At 54.4% G+C, this 15637-nt stretch overlaps 1 protein-coding gene across 5 annotated transcripts in view; it reads left to right on the top strand.

Annotated features, from left to right (window-relative positions):
- The first annotated feature begins 10890 nt into the window (after nucleotides 1-10890).
- ELF4 (E74 like ETS transcription factor 4) overlaps nucleotides 10891-15637 on the top strand; it is a 37330-nt gene continuing 32583 nt past the window's right edge. Inside the window, exon 1 of one of the 5 annotated variants that reach the window (XM_079122711.1) lies at nucleotides 10891-11215. The gene's annotated coding sequence lies outside the window, so the exon portion shown is untranslated. Of the gene's footprint in view, nucleotides 11216-11275; nucleotides 11512-15637 lie in introns of those variants that run through there. The other 4 variants (XM_079122709.1, XM_079122712.1, XM_079122710.1 and 1 more) reach the window with 4 other exon arrangements.

Raw genomic sequence — 15637 nt, forward strand, 5'->3', positions numbered from 1 at the left:
CTCTTCCTTCTTGAAGACCTCACCTAGTCCCAGTGGGGCCTCCCAGGTCTGCAGTCTGTGTCTCATTTGGGAAAATCTCAGGAGTCCCTTCTCATCTTAGCAGACAGTGGCTGGCCTCTCAGGGAGGTTCCCACCTTGGATGTCTTGGCACTTGGAATACAACTCAGAGATGCTTCTTGGGAATCACCTAACATGTGCTGGGCTTAGAAATACACATATAAGGGCTGGGGAGATAGCTCAGCTGGTAGAGTGCTTGCCTTGCAAGCACAAGGCACTGAGTTCGATCCCCAGTACCGCAAAAAAAAAAAAAAAAAAAAAAATACACATATAAGAGCTAGGGTTGTGGCTCAGTGGTAGAGTGCTTGCCTAGCATGTGTGAGGCACTGGGTTCAATCCTCAGCACCACATAAAAATAAAAAATAAATAAAGGTCCGTCAACATCTAAAAAATAAATACATAAATGTAGTCACTGATGTCACATTGCTAACAAATGTTTTTCTGGCAACTACTGCATGCCATGGTACTGTGCTAGGCCCTAGTGATAAGGAGATGAGTAATATGTAGTCCCAGCCTTCAATGGCTTTATAATCTGGTGACAGACACAGACAAGCCAACAGGGACTATCAGTGCTGTGAGTATGATGAGTAAGTTCCAGTTGAAACTGTAGTGTCCCTCAGACTGCTTTATTGTCCTGCTTCTGTCTATTCTAGGCTTTTCTTTCGCTGACCAAACCATGGTTCTTCCCTATTCTCTGGTTCTATCTTCTGTCACCCTAACAGAACATGGAAAGTCCAACGCTTAATAGAAGATGGAGTTGACAGTCTTTTTACCCAGAGATTAGGCATCTCTCTTCACTTTTCCTCAGGCCTTTCATTTTCCCTTCTTTCTCTTAGAACCTCTGCAGTCCCCCTCCTCGCCCCCGACCCCAATTTTCCTTCTCTCTATGTTTCTTCTTCAGGTTCCAATAGGTGCTCCCTGCCCATATTTTTTCTCCTGAAGTAGTGGAACCACAATGGAAATAGCATTCTTGTGGGTTTGAGTCTTGTTCTGCCACCCACTACCCACATGGCCTCTGGCCGCTACTTTCCTAGGCCTCTGCTTCTCATCTGTAAAATGAAGGAAACAGACTAGATCTCATCTTTCCACCTTCAGCCCTAACCTGTGCATGGAAAAGTCTCTTGGTGCTTCTTGAGTTCATGGCCTTAATCATGTGACATCTCTAAAGTCTAGAGCGATGCCAATGGAACCTGAAGCCCTTGGCAAGCACCCCCCACTCCAGGACTCTGCTGCCTCTTTGCCTCAACTAGATTTAAAAGTTTGCCGGTTTTTTTTGTTTTTCAGCTTACAGTTTCTTTGACCAAGCAAGTTACATCTGGATCTAGGACTCCTAGAGAAGGCACCTTGCTTTAGTTCACCTCCATGGAGAGTTTGACAGCCTCAAAACTGGGTTCCATGAAGCAATGGCAGCCTTCAACCCCTAAAGTTTGGCTTCAAACCCAGGATTTCTTCAGGAGGGCTTTATAGTGTGACTATTCTCAGCCATTATCCTAGCACATGCATTCCTACCCAGCCATTCACTAGTACCCAATCCCCAGCAAACACACCTAGCTGGACAGGCACCATAATCCAAGGCAGTTCTCAAGTTGATGCCAAGCTAGGAGGTCAGGTTTGATGCCAGCATTGCAATAACAACAATAATAATAATAACAATCTCCCTCAAACCATAGAAGCCTTACACATTACACCTCCCCTTCCTTGCTCTTAGCTAATGGCCATTTCCATATTGACCATGGCCTTGGACAGAGCTGTGCCCTGAAGTACAATGACGAGTGAGTCAGGAAGTTTGCAAACATAAGCACCATGCTGTTACCATGCAGACAAAAGGAAATGGCATACGGGGCAAGAATGACAATCCAGTTCCACAATTTGCTGGGAGGGAAAGGATGCTTAAGGACCATGCCCCTCCAGAAAGAAAAGTTAGGTGTTTCTGAGGCCAGCAGAGCTCTAGTTTGAAATCTTCCCTGGTCTGGGCCTGAGGCTGTCCACCACCATGTTGAAATTACTGTTCCAAGCAACTAGTGTGGGATTCTGATCTCCCACCCCAGTGACGAGACATGCCAATCCTTTGATCCTCCACTGTCCTCAAACTAGGAACATAAAAAAGTCACCAGCATCCCAACCTGAATTGTTCCAGTGACAAGTTCCAGGAAGAAGAGTCACAGTGACCTGTCAAGTCATTAGCTCGATGCAAAGTCTGATCCAGGACAGCTCAAAGCTAGTAGCAGTGCACAGTTGCCATTCTAGTAGCACAAGCTCTTCCGAGCCCCCCCCCCCCAAGCAAACCCTTGTGCTTGACTGTTCACTGGAATAGGAGGTGCTAAAGAAAAGAACTCAGCTTCCAGGTGAACTCCCTAGTGTGCCCCGAGGCCTGAGGAGGGAAGGGGGTGCCCAGCTACCTTCCCCTCAGCAGGCTCTTCCTGTATGAGGTGGCTAACTGCAAAAGGATACCTTAGTGGGAGCTTTGCCCAAAGTTGCAAACAAGCATTCCCATCCCCCGGGACATTTTCCATGCTCCCCAGAACAGTGCAAAGTGGCGGGGCTGGAACAGAAGCGTGACAGTCTCCACGGGGACCCTGACCAAATTCTTCCCTCCCAGCTGCCCGACAGAAGCCTTCCTAGGGAGCCCGGAGCCGCCCTTGTTCGCCTGCCGGGACGGGAGGAAGGGGGGCGGGAGCAGGAAAGAAGGGATCGAGGGGAAGTTTCAAGGGGTGTGCCGGGCAGCGGGGAGGATTCTCATTCTCATGAGTCAGCGGACCGGGCCCTGTGTGACTTCACTGCTTCCCGAGAAGAGGCGCCCGGGGCAGGAGGCCGCTCAGAGTGCAGGAGTAGAAGTGAAAGGTCGGAGCACCGGCTGCCTGCGCCTGCAGTGCTCAGGGCTGGGCTGATCGTGGCCAGGGTGCTTGGGGTTGGGGCGGCGAGGGGAGGCTTTGTACCAGCCGGGAACACTGTGGGCCGAGGAGCCGACCTCGCCTCCTCCTTCTGGGACTCCAGTTCCCGCCGCGGCAGCAGCAGTAGCCGCAGCAGCCCGAGTGGCCACGCCGCGCACGTCCCGCCTGTAGGTGGCGCTACAGAGGCACCCTGCGCGCGCCGAGGGGAGGATGGGGAGCTCAGCCGGATGGGGGACCAGGGGTTGGGGGAACAAGCGAGCGGAGGAGGGTGGCAAGGAAAAGACATAGGGGCCATGAGAGCCCCTGCTGCTCCTCAGGTCAGCCGCTAGGTCTCCAGAGAAGGCTGTCACCCAGAGGAGTCAAGAGAGGCACCCTGCTGCGCCAGAGCCCCAGGCGAAGGGCTGGCTCGTGCGTTGCCTCTTGATAGTCCTCTGGGCCACCTCCCAGGCCCCGCAGAGCTCGAGGCGGCTCTTAACTTCAGCAAAAGGATTGTGGTTTCAGGGCCATCTTTGCAATCCGGAGATGGTGCGCTTGATCCGCGGGCAGTAGAATGGAAACTTTGAGTAGCGTCTCCAGAGCTGGGGGTGGGTTTCCCTGCTCGTTAGCCTGGTTCCCTTGAGACTGAGAATGCATCTCCAGCACAGGGTTATAGACTGTGGCCAGGGCTTGGGCTCAGTTTGGGACCAGGACTCGGCCTAGATGAGAGTTAGGGGCTCAGCCTGAGGCTGGATCTAGGACAACCTCTAGATTCCATGCTTGTCAATCCGGTCTTCTGCAGCTACATAAGAAAAAAAAAAAAAAAAAAAAAAAACGCTAAGAGGCTCATCCGGGGCTCTACCTTGCACCCTTGGTCTCTGTAGTTAGAGCTTTGTGTCCTCATTGAGCTCTAGAAGTCACAATTCTGTGCTGGACCTCCCATCGCTATGACCCATGGTTCATGGTTACCCAGTGACTGTTTAGTTAACAAATTGAGAATATCAGGGCACAAAAATAACCTGTGGCCAGACACCTCCCAGCTGAGAGGGAAAAACAGCTGGGGACTCTAACCCCATCCTTCCCAGAGGCTAGAGTATCCATTTCCATGATACAACTTTATGAACAAAATGTATGGGCAGAGTGAGTCCCTCTTTTTTCTGTGCCAAGAAATAAAAGATACACACTGTCCTAGCGTTCTGGGTGACTCTTCTCCCCTTCAGTTCATCCAGCTCTCCTGCTTTCAGGGTGTCCAAAAACATCTAAGAAAGTTATCTAAAGATTTTCCATAAAGAGGAAAGGGGAAAAAAAAAAAAAAACCCAGAAGGATCCTAAACATTCCCAGGTTTCACTGTGTGCCAGGAGAAATACCGTCTGTCTCCCGCCCAGACCTCAGAGCCCGGGCCTCCTTCCTACAGGGCGGTGCCCAGCTATTCCTGGAAACCCCCTCCTTTCTACTAGCCCCCTCCCCAAGGTGTCTCCTCCCAGTGCACAACTGAGGGAAAGGATCAAATTGGCAAAATTCAATGCCCCATATCCTTTCTCTCTGCCCCCAACCTGACCCACAGTCCTCAGCCTGTGCCCTCCTCTGATGCCACCTTTCCAGCTTCTCCTAGAGCAGGGCCTGAGCTGGGAGCCAGCCCTTCCTCTAGCCTGGCCCTGCACCCTACTAGGTGACTGGGATGAAGATCTGATATACGGATAATTTGGGTTAATGTGATAATGGGCACTGACGGGGTCACATGCTAACCACCAGCCACGTTCTAGCCCAGCCTCACTGCCTCAACCCCAAGTCCGGGCTGCAGGGATGGGAATTTCAGGCTGACTAATCTCCTTTGCTGGCTAGAGGGGGCGGGGGAGGAACCAGAGCCCAGGGATGATCCCAGGGTGCTGGTGCTTTAGTTAGAGCTGCTACTCCAGTTTCAGTTTCATCCTTGGCTGACACTTTCCTCCAACTAGTGGAATAGCTTTGGTTCCTCTCCAGCCCCTCTCCCTTCCCCTGCTACCTCCCTTTTGGGCTGCTAGCTTCCCTCAGTCAGCCCTTTGCTTCGTGAGGGGAGAGATGGGAAGATAATTTGGCAGCGAAGAGGAAAAAATGTACACGTAGTCACCCTCAGACGCACAGGCTCACATACCACACTGCCTTGCAGATGCACACAAGCACACCCCCCCACAAACACATGCACACACAAAGGGACTGGATACTGACACCCAAGACCGGGCCCACATGCACACACGCACCCCCAACCACAATTGCCCCCTCAGTCACATCCGTGAGACCCACCCAGATGCACGCGCAGGCAGGCAAGGTCCTCACAGAGACCCTCAGGCACACTCGTGCACTCTCTCACACACAGAGCAGCAGCAGCAGCCGAGTTGGATGGCTTCCTCAAAAGAGGGCTGGAAAGTTTGTTTGCTGCCAGCGAAGGGGCCTAGACATTCCGCGAAATGACTCAGACTGCACCTTTATAGATATTAAATGTTGTATTTTTCTGCATTAAACAACAACCACCCTCAACCCATGACATGGGGGCAGGGTGGGGAAACTGATGTGTGGCTGCCTTCCCATTGGGCCTGTGCTACACCTCTGTCTAGCAAACGTCTCAGGCTTGTCCTTGCTTCCCTGGGGGATGGGGCAAACCTCAGAGAATAGGACCAACTACCTCCCGGTACAGCTATCAGCCTGGGCCTGCCCTTTGGCAGGATGTGGAGTGGGGTCTAATGAGCCCCCATCAGAGCGTCTTCTCCCACCCCTTCAGCCCCAGAACTAGATATTTGGGGTCAGGATCCTATGCCCCCATTGTGGCATCCCGGTCTGAGCCCATTCTTTCTTTCTTCCTTCCCTCCTTCCTTCCTCCCTCCTTCCCTCCCCACCTCCCTCCCTCCCTTGCTCTCTTTCTTTCCTGGGGATTGAACCCGGGGTGCTTAACCACTGAGTCACATCCCCAGCTATTTTTATTTTTTCTTTTGAGACAGGGTCTTGCTAAGTTGTGTAGGGCCTCACTAAGTTGCTGAGGCTGGCGTTGAACTTGGAATACTCCTGCCTCGGCCTCCCAAATTGCTGGGATTACAAATGTGCACTACCACACTTGGTTAGTTTGAGCCTTTTCTGATCTTTCCTATTCAAGTACCTGCTCTGACTCTCCCAGATCTTTGCTTACTGCCAACTCCTTACACCACTCCAGGGGCACCATTCACTTTATAAAATATGTAGAGTCCCATATGGGACTAGAACCCCCTTCATTCTCCCAGATCTCTTCTCCATCTTAGGGGGGAAAGTCAGCATGATAGCTCTTTTGTGACCCTGCTCCTCAAGATTCTCGAGGGTCTGAAGAAATCACTCAGTGCCCTTATCACAAAATATCCATGTGTTGATATTCTGGTCCACCTGCACTGGGCTGTGGGCAGTGAGCCAAGGCCAAATTCTCCCCAGTTTCACTCTGAGGGCACATCAGATATCAAAAAGATGACACAAGATAGGTATTGGGTCAGGAAATGTTGAGGGCTGAGGGACTAAATGGCTCCACTGGACAGTAGCCCCAAACCCCTGGATGCTACACTGTCTCTGGTATGTGCCCACGGCAGATGCCTGACCCTCTGCCCCGGCCCCAGGAACTTCTCCAGGATGTCCTTTTGCACCAAGATAGGGGCTGTGGACCAAAGAGATTAGAGACTCCCTGGGGCTTGCCATCATTTGCAGAACTCTGTGCAAGGCCACTTCTTCCTTATTCTTTTCAAATGAACCACAGGCTTGGGTCCCTTCCCTTTCTCACCTCCCAAATCTGCCGCCGTCCACCATCCCAGAGGGACGAAGGAAGGACAGTAAATCTGTTTCCCAAACACCAGCCCTGCTACTGACTGTGAGTACAATGCTTGCAAGCAGCCACCATGCCCAGGGTTGACATGCTGAGTGCCAGATCCAGGGCACTGCACCTCCTGTTGGGGTGTCATCTTGCTTTAGGCAGCCCCCCCAACTGCTGTCTAGTCCCCCAAGAAGTGAGACTCACTGTTACTCTGATGTGTTTTAGGGGCTGTCACGGTACCAGGGCCGGTATAAAGGGCAAATGTAGAACTCTCTATTTTAATCACTGAAAACTGAGTGGGGTCAAGTGGTTTTCTATGAGCTCCAGTCAGGCATTGTCCCCGACCAAGGAATTGGCAAGGCAGATGAAAAATCATGATCTGGGAAGTTGATACCGATTCCATCCCCTCATCTGCCTGCACTGTAGCCTGGGCACAGCACTCCCACCCCCACCACAGGCCAGGATAGCAGACAGTTATCCTGTTATCCCAGAAAAACTTTGGTATAATGCAGCCAGGGAACTCTATTTTGCAGCTACTCAACAAGCTTTTTCTGTACTGGGGATTGAACCCGGCTTGCTCTGCCACTGAGCTACACCTCCAGCCCTTTGATTTTTTTTTTTTTTTAAATGTCGGGACAGGGTCTCACTAAGTTGCCCAGTCTGGCCTCAAACCTGCCATCCTCCTGCCTCAGCCTCCTGATCACAGGTGTGTGCCAGCACACCCAGTGAGGACCTTCCAATGTAAACACAACAGAAGCAAACCTGTGGTTACTGGATACAACAGAATGACAACTGGCTTTACAGAAATGATTATAGGGGGCTTCTCAGGATTCCTTTGAAACTTCTCTCCATCTTTTGAATATGCCTCTTATTCCAAACATATGACAGACTGATTGGTAACTTTCCTGGCTTGTATCTGTGGTAGAAGGCCAGGGCTACAGAAGTGGTGGCATTGTGATGTTTTGTTCTGGCCACAGGTTTGACTAGAATTTGTTGAGACCAAAGGGTTAAATGAGGAGAGAAGCAACCAGTCAGTCATCTTGTCTCCAAAGAACCTGAGGAGGTGGTGATTTGCAGAAGAACATGAGGCCATTGGGCTGTGCTTGAAAAAAGAGACGAAGAGGGACTTGGAAAGTTGTCAAGGTGGAAGAGCAAGTTGAATGTACAAGTGAGAAGTCTGCCCACAGGCTATGGGCAGCTGGGAGGGCCCTCAGTTCCTGTCAGGATCCAGGGACTGAGGCCCTGAGAGCAGTCATGGTTGGAGAGTGGGGGGAACAGGGAGGAAGGAGAGAGGCTGAGTCCACTGCTAGATGGTGCAGCCTAGGCATCCATGGGCAACTCAGGCAACCTGAGAAGGGGAATTCCTGCCAAGTCAGGGAATGAGCCATTGGCAAAGACAGTGTGGCTGTCGTCAGGAGAATGGTGATCTCAGCCTGGCTGGCCCCACCTGGCTGGGGCTCACCCAACACATAAGTGGAAAGGTGGGGAGCCAGGTGGGGAAGGGCTGGCAGGCAGTGGAGCAGGAAGGTCATGGGGAAGGGCAGCCAGGAAGGTCATTCAGGTGGCTCATGGTTCCTTGAGGTGAGGTAGACACAAGATTTTCATGAAGGTGGGAGGCGGGGTTTGCTTTGGCTACAACCCCCAGATCCTGGGGCAGCCGTTAGTTCCAAGTGGCTGAGGAAGGTGGGAATTTAAGGGATACCTACAAGCCCTGGGCAGCAGGTCCCAGGTAGGCATTAGGGCCAGTCACCATGAGCTGCTCCACAGTGCTGACCTCTTTCCCTGCCCTTCCAAAAGGAAGACCTTGCCTTACGCTTCACTTTGAGGCTTTGGCCCTGGTCGAATCCACGCACACTCACAGGAGGGATCCACTATTAGTTCCCAGCAGCTTCTGCCCTGGTCCCGGCACATTTTCTCTGGAGAGCTGCATTGAGAAAGCAAAACGAAGATGATGCTGAAGATGGGTAACATTTACTAGGCACTAGGCACTGCCAGGGATACAGGTTATCTCATTCAGTCCTCATCACAACCTTGTGAGGTAGGCTTATGATCTCCAATTTTTAAATAAGGAAAGTGAAGGCAGGTGCTACGATGCATGCCTGTAATCCCAGCAACTCAGGAGGCTGAGGCAGGAGGATGGCAAGTTTGAGGCCAGCCTCGGCAACTTACTGAGACCCTAACTCACTAAAAGAAAAATAAAAGGGCTGGGGATATAGTTCAGTAGTAGTGCATCCCCAAGTTCAGTTCCCAGTATCAAAAAGAAAAAAGAAAGAAAAAATGAGGCTCATAGAGTTTAAGTGACTTGCCTAAAGTCACGCAGTTTACTAACTTGATTATGGTGTAGCTAGCTGGGAATGTTGGCGATGTGTAGAATGGCAGTGACATTGAAGGATAAGGCAGGAAAATGCAAGTTCAAGGTCAACCTCAGCAACTTAGCAAGACCCTAAGCAACTTAGTGAGACACTGTTTCAAAATAAAAATATAAGGACAGACTGTAGCTCAGTGGTTAAGCGCACCTGGTTTCGATCCCCAGTACCAAAAAAGAAAAAAGAAAAACAACAACAAACTAATAGTGCTGCTGGAATAGACAGGCGTCTGTCTGATGTTAGAGACCACTGAACTCAGATTGCAGATATAGCTAAGTGGAAGTGTGCTTGCCTGGCATGTGCATGGTTCTGGGTTCAACCCGCCTACACACAAAGACCACTAAACTCTTAGCAAAGGGTAAAAGTGTGTGTGTGTGTGTGTGTGTGTGTGTGTCCTCATGTCCACTAGTGAATTTCAAGATCAAGGTAACAGTAGGTTGGGACCTACTGCAAACCTGAGCCTCATAAGCAAGAGCCAGCACAGAACTGTGTGTCTCCAGAAGCCCTTGAGAAAAGTAGACCCTTTTGAAAAATAAGCAGAAATTTGCTCTGTGTACTTGTTTCAGGGACTTGTCTACGGGGTAGCCAGGAGGTTTTAGGGGTCATTGCCCCAGTCCAGCCACTAGATCTTTCCCTGGCAACCTGTAATCTGCAGCCACCTTTGCTACCATCATCTACCACCACCACCCCTGTCCCCAGCCCTGTGCCAGGAATCATCTTTTCCAAGGCTGAGGAGCCAGGCAGATGCTGGTGACTCGGTAAGTCCTTGAACTGTAGGCCATTTAGCCACCCTCACCCCTCAGAGGGCCCTCCTCCCCTGGGGCCCCTTCAGCTGCTTTCTGCCAAGGTCGAGGCCTGGCTGGATCGCTCCTCCAGACCATTCGGAGCCCTAAGGAGTGACAGTTTGCAGCGAACTCCTTCCTAGAGCCTCACTGCTGCAGGACCAGGTGGGAGCTGGGATGCAGAGGCAGTTCAGAGGAAGGGCAAAGGGGAGGCGGAATGGAAGACCTGGTGCGCTTCAAGTAGAGCAGATTAGCTTTGGGCTGGAGAAGAAGGGTGGGCAGGAGCTTTCTCCCAGCACCACGACTCTGGCTGCCTTTGCACCTGCCACGTGAGCTCCACTCTTGCAAACCCTTTCCCGATTCCCATCGTCCCTGCTTTCCTCCTCAGGAGCCCCTGGGTTGGACTTCCCTAGAAGTCCCAGAAACTCTCCTGTCACTCAAGCTTCAACAGGTATTTGACCGGGGATTCCGCGGGGTTTGACTTCTGTCGTTTCCAACTTCTATCCTCTGGGTATCACCCCCGCTGGGCCCTGCGGCTCGCAAACAGCAGGCGTTTGATAATGTGCAGCGCAGGGCCCTAGGCAAAGGCGTCGAACTAGTGGAGTGCACAGGCCGAGGTGGCTGGACGCAGCCTTCGAGTCCACTGGGGATAGGTTTCCCTGCGGAACGTTGTGTGGGGGTTTCCCGCCCCGCAAGGGCCCAGTTCGGGCCGAGGGCCCCGGGCCCGCCTACTGTGAGCCGAATGAGGGGGCTGGTCGGGGCAGCGTCACGCGACTTGGGCTCGGCGGGAGCCCTGCCCCCGCCGTTCCCCGGGGCGAGCTGGCCGCGAGGGAAAGGGAGGCCGCGCGGGCCCCTGGCAGGGCTCCTCCTGCCGTGCTGGCGACCGCGGCGGGCCGGGGGTGGAGGGGCGCTGTTTCGACCGAGATGCCTCGTCCCTCCCTCGCTCCCTCCTCCACCCCGCCCGCCCGCCCGCGGTCCCTCCCGTCGGTCCCTCCCTCCGGCTCTTCCCTCCCTCCCGCCCAGCCTTCTTCGCGCCCGCCCCAGCCGCCGCCTGCGGGGACGTGTGTGTCTCTAGTGCAATTTCCCCTTTCGTTCGGTTGTCTCAGTGCAGGTCTCCGCTGGCTGGCGCCCCCTCCCCGGGCGCCCCTGCCTCGGCCCGGCCCGGCCCTCCCCGGCGTGCACCCGTTTCCCGCGGCGCTCCACTCCGCCCCCCACTCGTTCTGATCGGGGCGCCGCCGTCTCACCTGGTATTTGCATCTCGCCCTCCAACTTGCCATTGGTGGCGCGACGTGTGGGAGAGCCCTGCGCCTCGCCCGCCCGGACCAGCCTGCCCTGGCGCCGAGGTGAGTCACGGGCGCGGGGCGGCGGGGGCAGGCGGGCAGGGAGGAAAGAGGGAGGGAAGCAGGGAGGGGGACGGCGGCCCCGCGGCCGCGGGGACGGACCGGGCGCCGCGCTCGACTTCCACTTCTGCTTTCGCCGGCGCCAAGCCCCCGGCGCCACTTGCCCGGCCCGGCTTCCAAGGGGAGAGGCGGGCTGGCGGGGCTGGAGACCCACGTCTCGGCCCCTGCAACGGGGAGGGACCGCGGCGTCCCACCCCGGCCCGGCCACCGAGCCTGGCCCTTGAGCTACTCGGCTTCAGGTACGTCGATGGCGCCGCTTCTTGGAGCCCTCGGAGACCTCGGAAAGTTTGCTTGAGGGCGGTATCAAGGGCCGCGGGCCCCGCGGCGGGGCGGGGGGCCCGGGAAAGGGTGGGAGAGCCGCGGCGCGTGGAGTGCCGCGCCTGCCTCGCCCCGCCGCGTGCACGCTGGGGAGCCCGGGCTCCCGGCAGGGAGTAGAAGCGGAATCGATTTCCTGAGTCGGGTGGGGGGCCAGCTCTCCTGCGGCCGGCTCAGCCTGGCTCCGTGATAGGGCCGTTTGTGATAGTGGGGCCCCCAGAAGCTCAACGCCCGAGGGCAGGAGGTCGGTGGACTGTGGCGGGCCGCTGGACTGATCGGGCCGGCCCCTGGGGCTTCTGGGGCCAGCCGCTTGAGGGTCACACACATGCACGTACATCGCCTGTGACTTGGAGTGTCGAATCGCCAAAATAGAGCCCTCTTGGCAGAGGCTGGAGTTTCCGTGTGAGCCAGCCGCCAGCCTTCCCGCTCCCGTGTTCCCGCTCTCCCTGTTTCTCCCGCCTGTCTGTTCCCTCCCCTGCTACCACCGAGGGAGCTCGGCAGATGCTGGGCGAGGAGTCCCCTGACGCCAGAGCCTTGCTTTGGAGGTTTGGGGGACTGCCGGTTTGGCAGCGACTTTATGAATTCCTGGCCCCTCCGTGGCACCTTAACCCTGTTATCCTTTCCTCGTGACTGCGCCTGCGACATATCCTTCCTGACCCGAGCCACCTCCTGACCCCTTGGCACCTTGGCTCAGAGAGGTTCTCCAGGGTGCCCCCACCAACACCACACCCCAGCTGAGGGATTTGATGGCCCTTTGATTCCTGTCCCTCATCCCTCTGCCCGAGATAGAGGCCTGTCTGGTCCTGCAGCTTCTTCTGGTTAATGTTTGACAGTTCATTGTGGCTAATCATTTTAATTAGCTCTTAAAGTGGGGAGGAACAGTTAACCTTGGACTTCTCGATTTTGGCCTGGTGGGGCCTCAAATGGGAGGAGTGCTGGGGAGGTGGGGAGGTAGGAGCGGAAGTGAGGTCACCACCCCAGGGCCTGAGCCACCACTGCTGGCCCCAACAGCTGGTGGGCACGCCCATTGGGGACTCAACCCCTGTGCGCTGACCCCTGGCCTCAATGCCAGGTTGGAGGGAGGTGAAGGGAACCTATTCTCACTCTCCCCTTCGGAGCGACATGGCACTTTGGCGCCGAAAATGCCCAGGGAACACGTATGCCCAGCAAGAATGCCAACCCTCCTTGCAGTTAGTTACAGCGGGCTTTCCCAGTTATAAAGTGCTTCCTCAACCATTAATTCAGTGCACCCAGGGCAGAAACAGCCTAGCAGGAGCTATCTGGAGTGATGAGGATGACCAGGGAGATCCCGGAAGATGGCGTGGGCAAGAGCTGCCTTGCATGTGGTTGTCTCAGGGCCTGGGTTCAAAGCCTAGAACCTCTTGTTGCAGGGGACCATGGAACAGGCTCCACGTTGCCACCCTCACCCAGCCTCTTGCTGCGAACCGAAGGAGTGGCTTGTTTGCAACTATGTCTGGCATTCCTCCCTCTGCTGCACTGTGTTTGCTCGGTGGTTACTCAGGAACTGGCGCCCACCCCTGGACAAGCTGGGGGCCCAAAATCCACCCACCCTCCCTCGCCTAGTGCTAAGTGGTGGCACAGTGGCTTCCATCTCCTCTGCCATATTCTGTGATTTAAAAATGAAGGTGCTCTGGTCCTTCTGCCATGAGCCTGATGGATAGCCTGTTCAAAATGGCCCTAATTCTGCAAAAACTCAGGGCTTTTGTCCCGAGGAGGCCCAGCCAGCTACCAGCCGAGGATATTGTTTTTCCAAGGAAGCTGCTCCTGAGCCTGTCCTTGGTCCTTTCCCTGCCAGCACCACACCCAATTTTCACATTTTACCTCTAACCTCTATAGCCAGCCTGTCTGGGTGGGTTGAAACCCCAGCTTTGTCACTTACTCCATGTGTGCTCCCAGTCAATCCTATACCTCAGTTTCCTTATGTGGCAAATGAGACCTACCTCGTGAGGTTGTGGGAAGGACCAAATGCACTAATACATAGAAGTTGCTTATTAGAACAGTGTGTGGCCCACAGTAGGCATAGACTGGCATTATGATATTTTCTCATGTAGTGCCTAAAACTCAGACTCAACTCAGCAAATATTTGCCAGGAGTAGGTCCCAGCACTGGGCAGTGAGGAAAATATGGAGGCAGTACCTGCCTTCCAGGATTGTGTGTGTCTTCCTGTGTGGACCAGAGTGGTGGTGAGGGATGTTGAAAGGGGGCCCGGGAGGTTAGATAAGTCATCAGTATAAATAACCATAATGTAAAGCCAGGCTTGAATCCCTGAGTCAGTGTGGGGTGACAGGCACCCCAGGCTTGGAGGCTTATCCTTGTCTGGAGACCCTGACTGGTCTGGATCCTGCCTGCTCCCCAAGCCTGCCTGAAGGTTTGGGTGAAGGTGGGCTGGTCCCTGGATGCACTGCAGGTGGTAAGCACTTGAGGGTGTGATTTGTTTGGTGTCAGGGCAGGATGGCATTACTTGGGACCACCCTCAAACACCCACAAAGTCCCCCCAAGTGGCAGGACTCATGCCTGCCATGCCTCCTGCGTCTCTCTGGAGTCCTCTGCTGAGTTGGGAAGGACCTTGGGTAGCCTTTTCTCCTCAGCCTGGGCCTGACCCCAACCTGGCCTTGGTTATCACTCCTGGGTTTCTAAGCTGCAAAGAGGTTTCTGGCTTCACTGCCAATTTATTCCCTTTGTGGTTCACGAACTGAAAACTAGTTCTGCAGGGGAGAGAGGAAACTCATGTGAGGTACCCAGAATCCCATGGGCGCTTTCCTAGGGGTCAGGGGCTTTTCTCATCAACACCAACCTGCCTGCAAATCTCTGACCGCTGAGCCTTGTGTGCCCTGTAATAGCGGCCGAGCTGCTAATGCCCTGTAGTTCGGGCCCCAGCGCTGGTTGCCAAGAAACTGCTGGTCGGGGTGCTTATGAGGGTTCTGACCTCATAGGGGCTGCCGAGTTTCAATTCAACAGACCTTTATTAACACCTACTGTGTGCCCAACCTGTGCTAGGAGCTGTGGGGAGTTGAGGGAAGGAGGTGGCGGGGCAGAGATGACTAAGACACTGAAACAATCAGAGGCGAGGACAAGCAGCCAGGCCAGTGACTGGTCAGGTGCTAATTGTGCTCCTTGGAGCAGAGGCCAGCACGGCCAGGACTCTGAGGTCAGCAGCAGCTGGAGGAGGGAGGGAAGGCTTTGTGAGGGATGCGGGCGTGAGCTAGACCTTGAAGGGGGCGGGGCAGTGAGGGGGAGACTTGGCTCAGCAGAAAAGGGAGAAAAGACGCCTTTCTCTCTATTCCCTGGCCACTGACTGACCTTCAGAGCCTGGATAATTGTTTAGTAAATGCATGTCACATAAAAGACCAGGTCAGCGAGTGTGGGTGGCTCCGTGCAAACTCCGATCTCCACTTTAGGAGATACAAAGTGGTCCGCCCAGACAGTGAGCCCAGTGTGTATTGATACGACACAAAGGGTGGCCAGGCTTTCCTGCCACCCAAGCTGAGGGGATTTCATTCTGATCCCCACCGCCCCCCAACACACACAGGCCCTGGAGGGTAGCGAGGGAGGAAGGAGGTAGGGGACACTGAAGTGACATGCCACAAGTGTTCACTGCAGACACAAGCTGGTCAGGTCCCACCTTCCCCCAGGGTTTTGTGATTTCTCTGGAAGCCCAGAGGTTCAAGTGGAGGACAGAGATTTTCATAATTGCCCCTCTCCATACACAGCCAGCTGGGAACTGAAGGGTCCAGACCACCAAGGATTAGCTACATATTTGTTCTGCTGCTTTTGTGTCTTCCCTGGCTGGGTGTAAAGGGGGCCTTGGGTCTCCTTGTGTTTAATTAGATAAAAACACCCGGACACACCCCCACACCCACATTCATTATTTTTCCTCTCAGTACCCTCTTGTTCTGCCTCTTCCCCAGCACATTTCAAACACTGAAGGGGCCCTGACTTCTGGGCTGCAAGATTGTGTCCTACGGTAAGTTTCTTGGCAAAGGGATCCCAGCCTGCTCCTGGGGTGAGGAGCTCAGGCAGCAGGGAAGG

The sequence above is a fragment of the Sciurus vulgaris genome, assembly GCF_902686455.1.
Source record: "Sciurus vulgaris genome assembly, chromosome: X".
NCBI classification, from domain to species: Eukaryota; Metazoa; Chordata; class Mammalia; order Rodentia; family Sciuridae; genus Sciurus; species Sciurus vulgaris.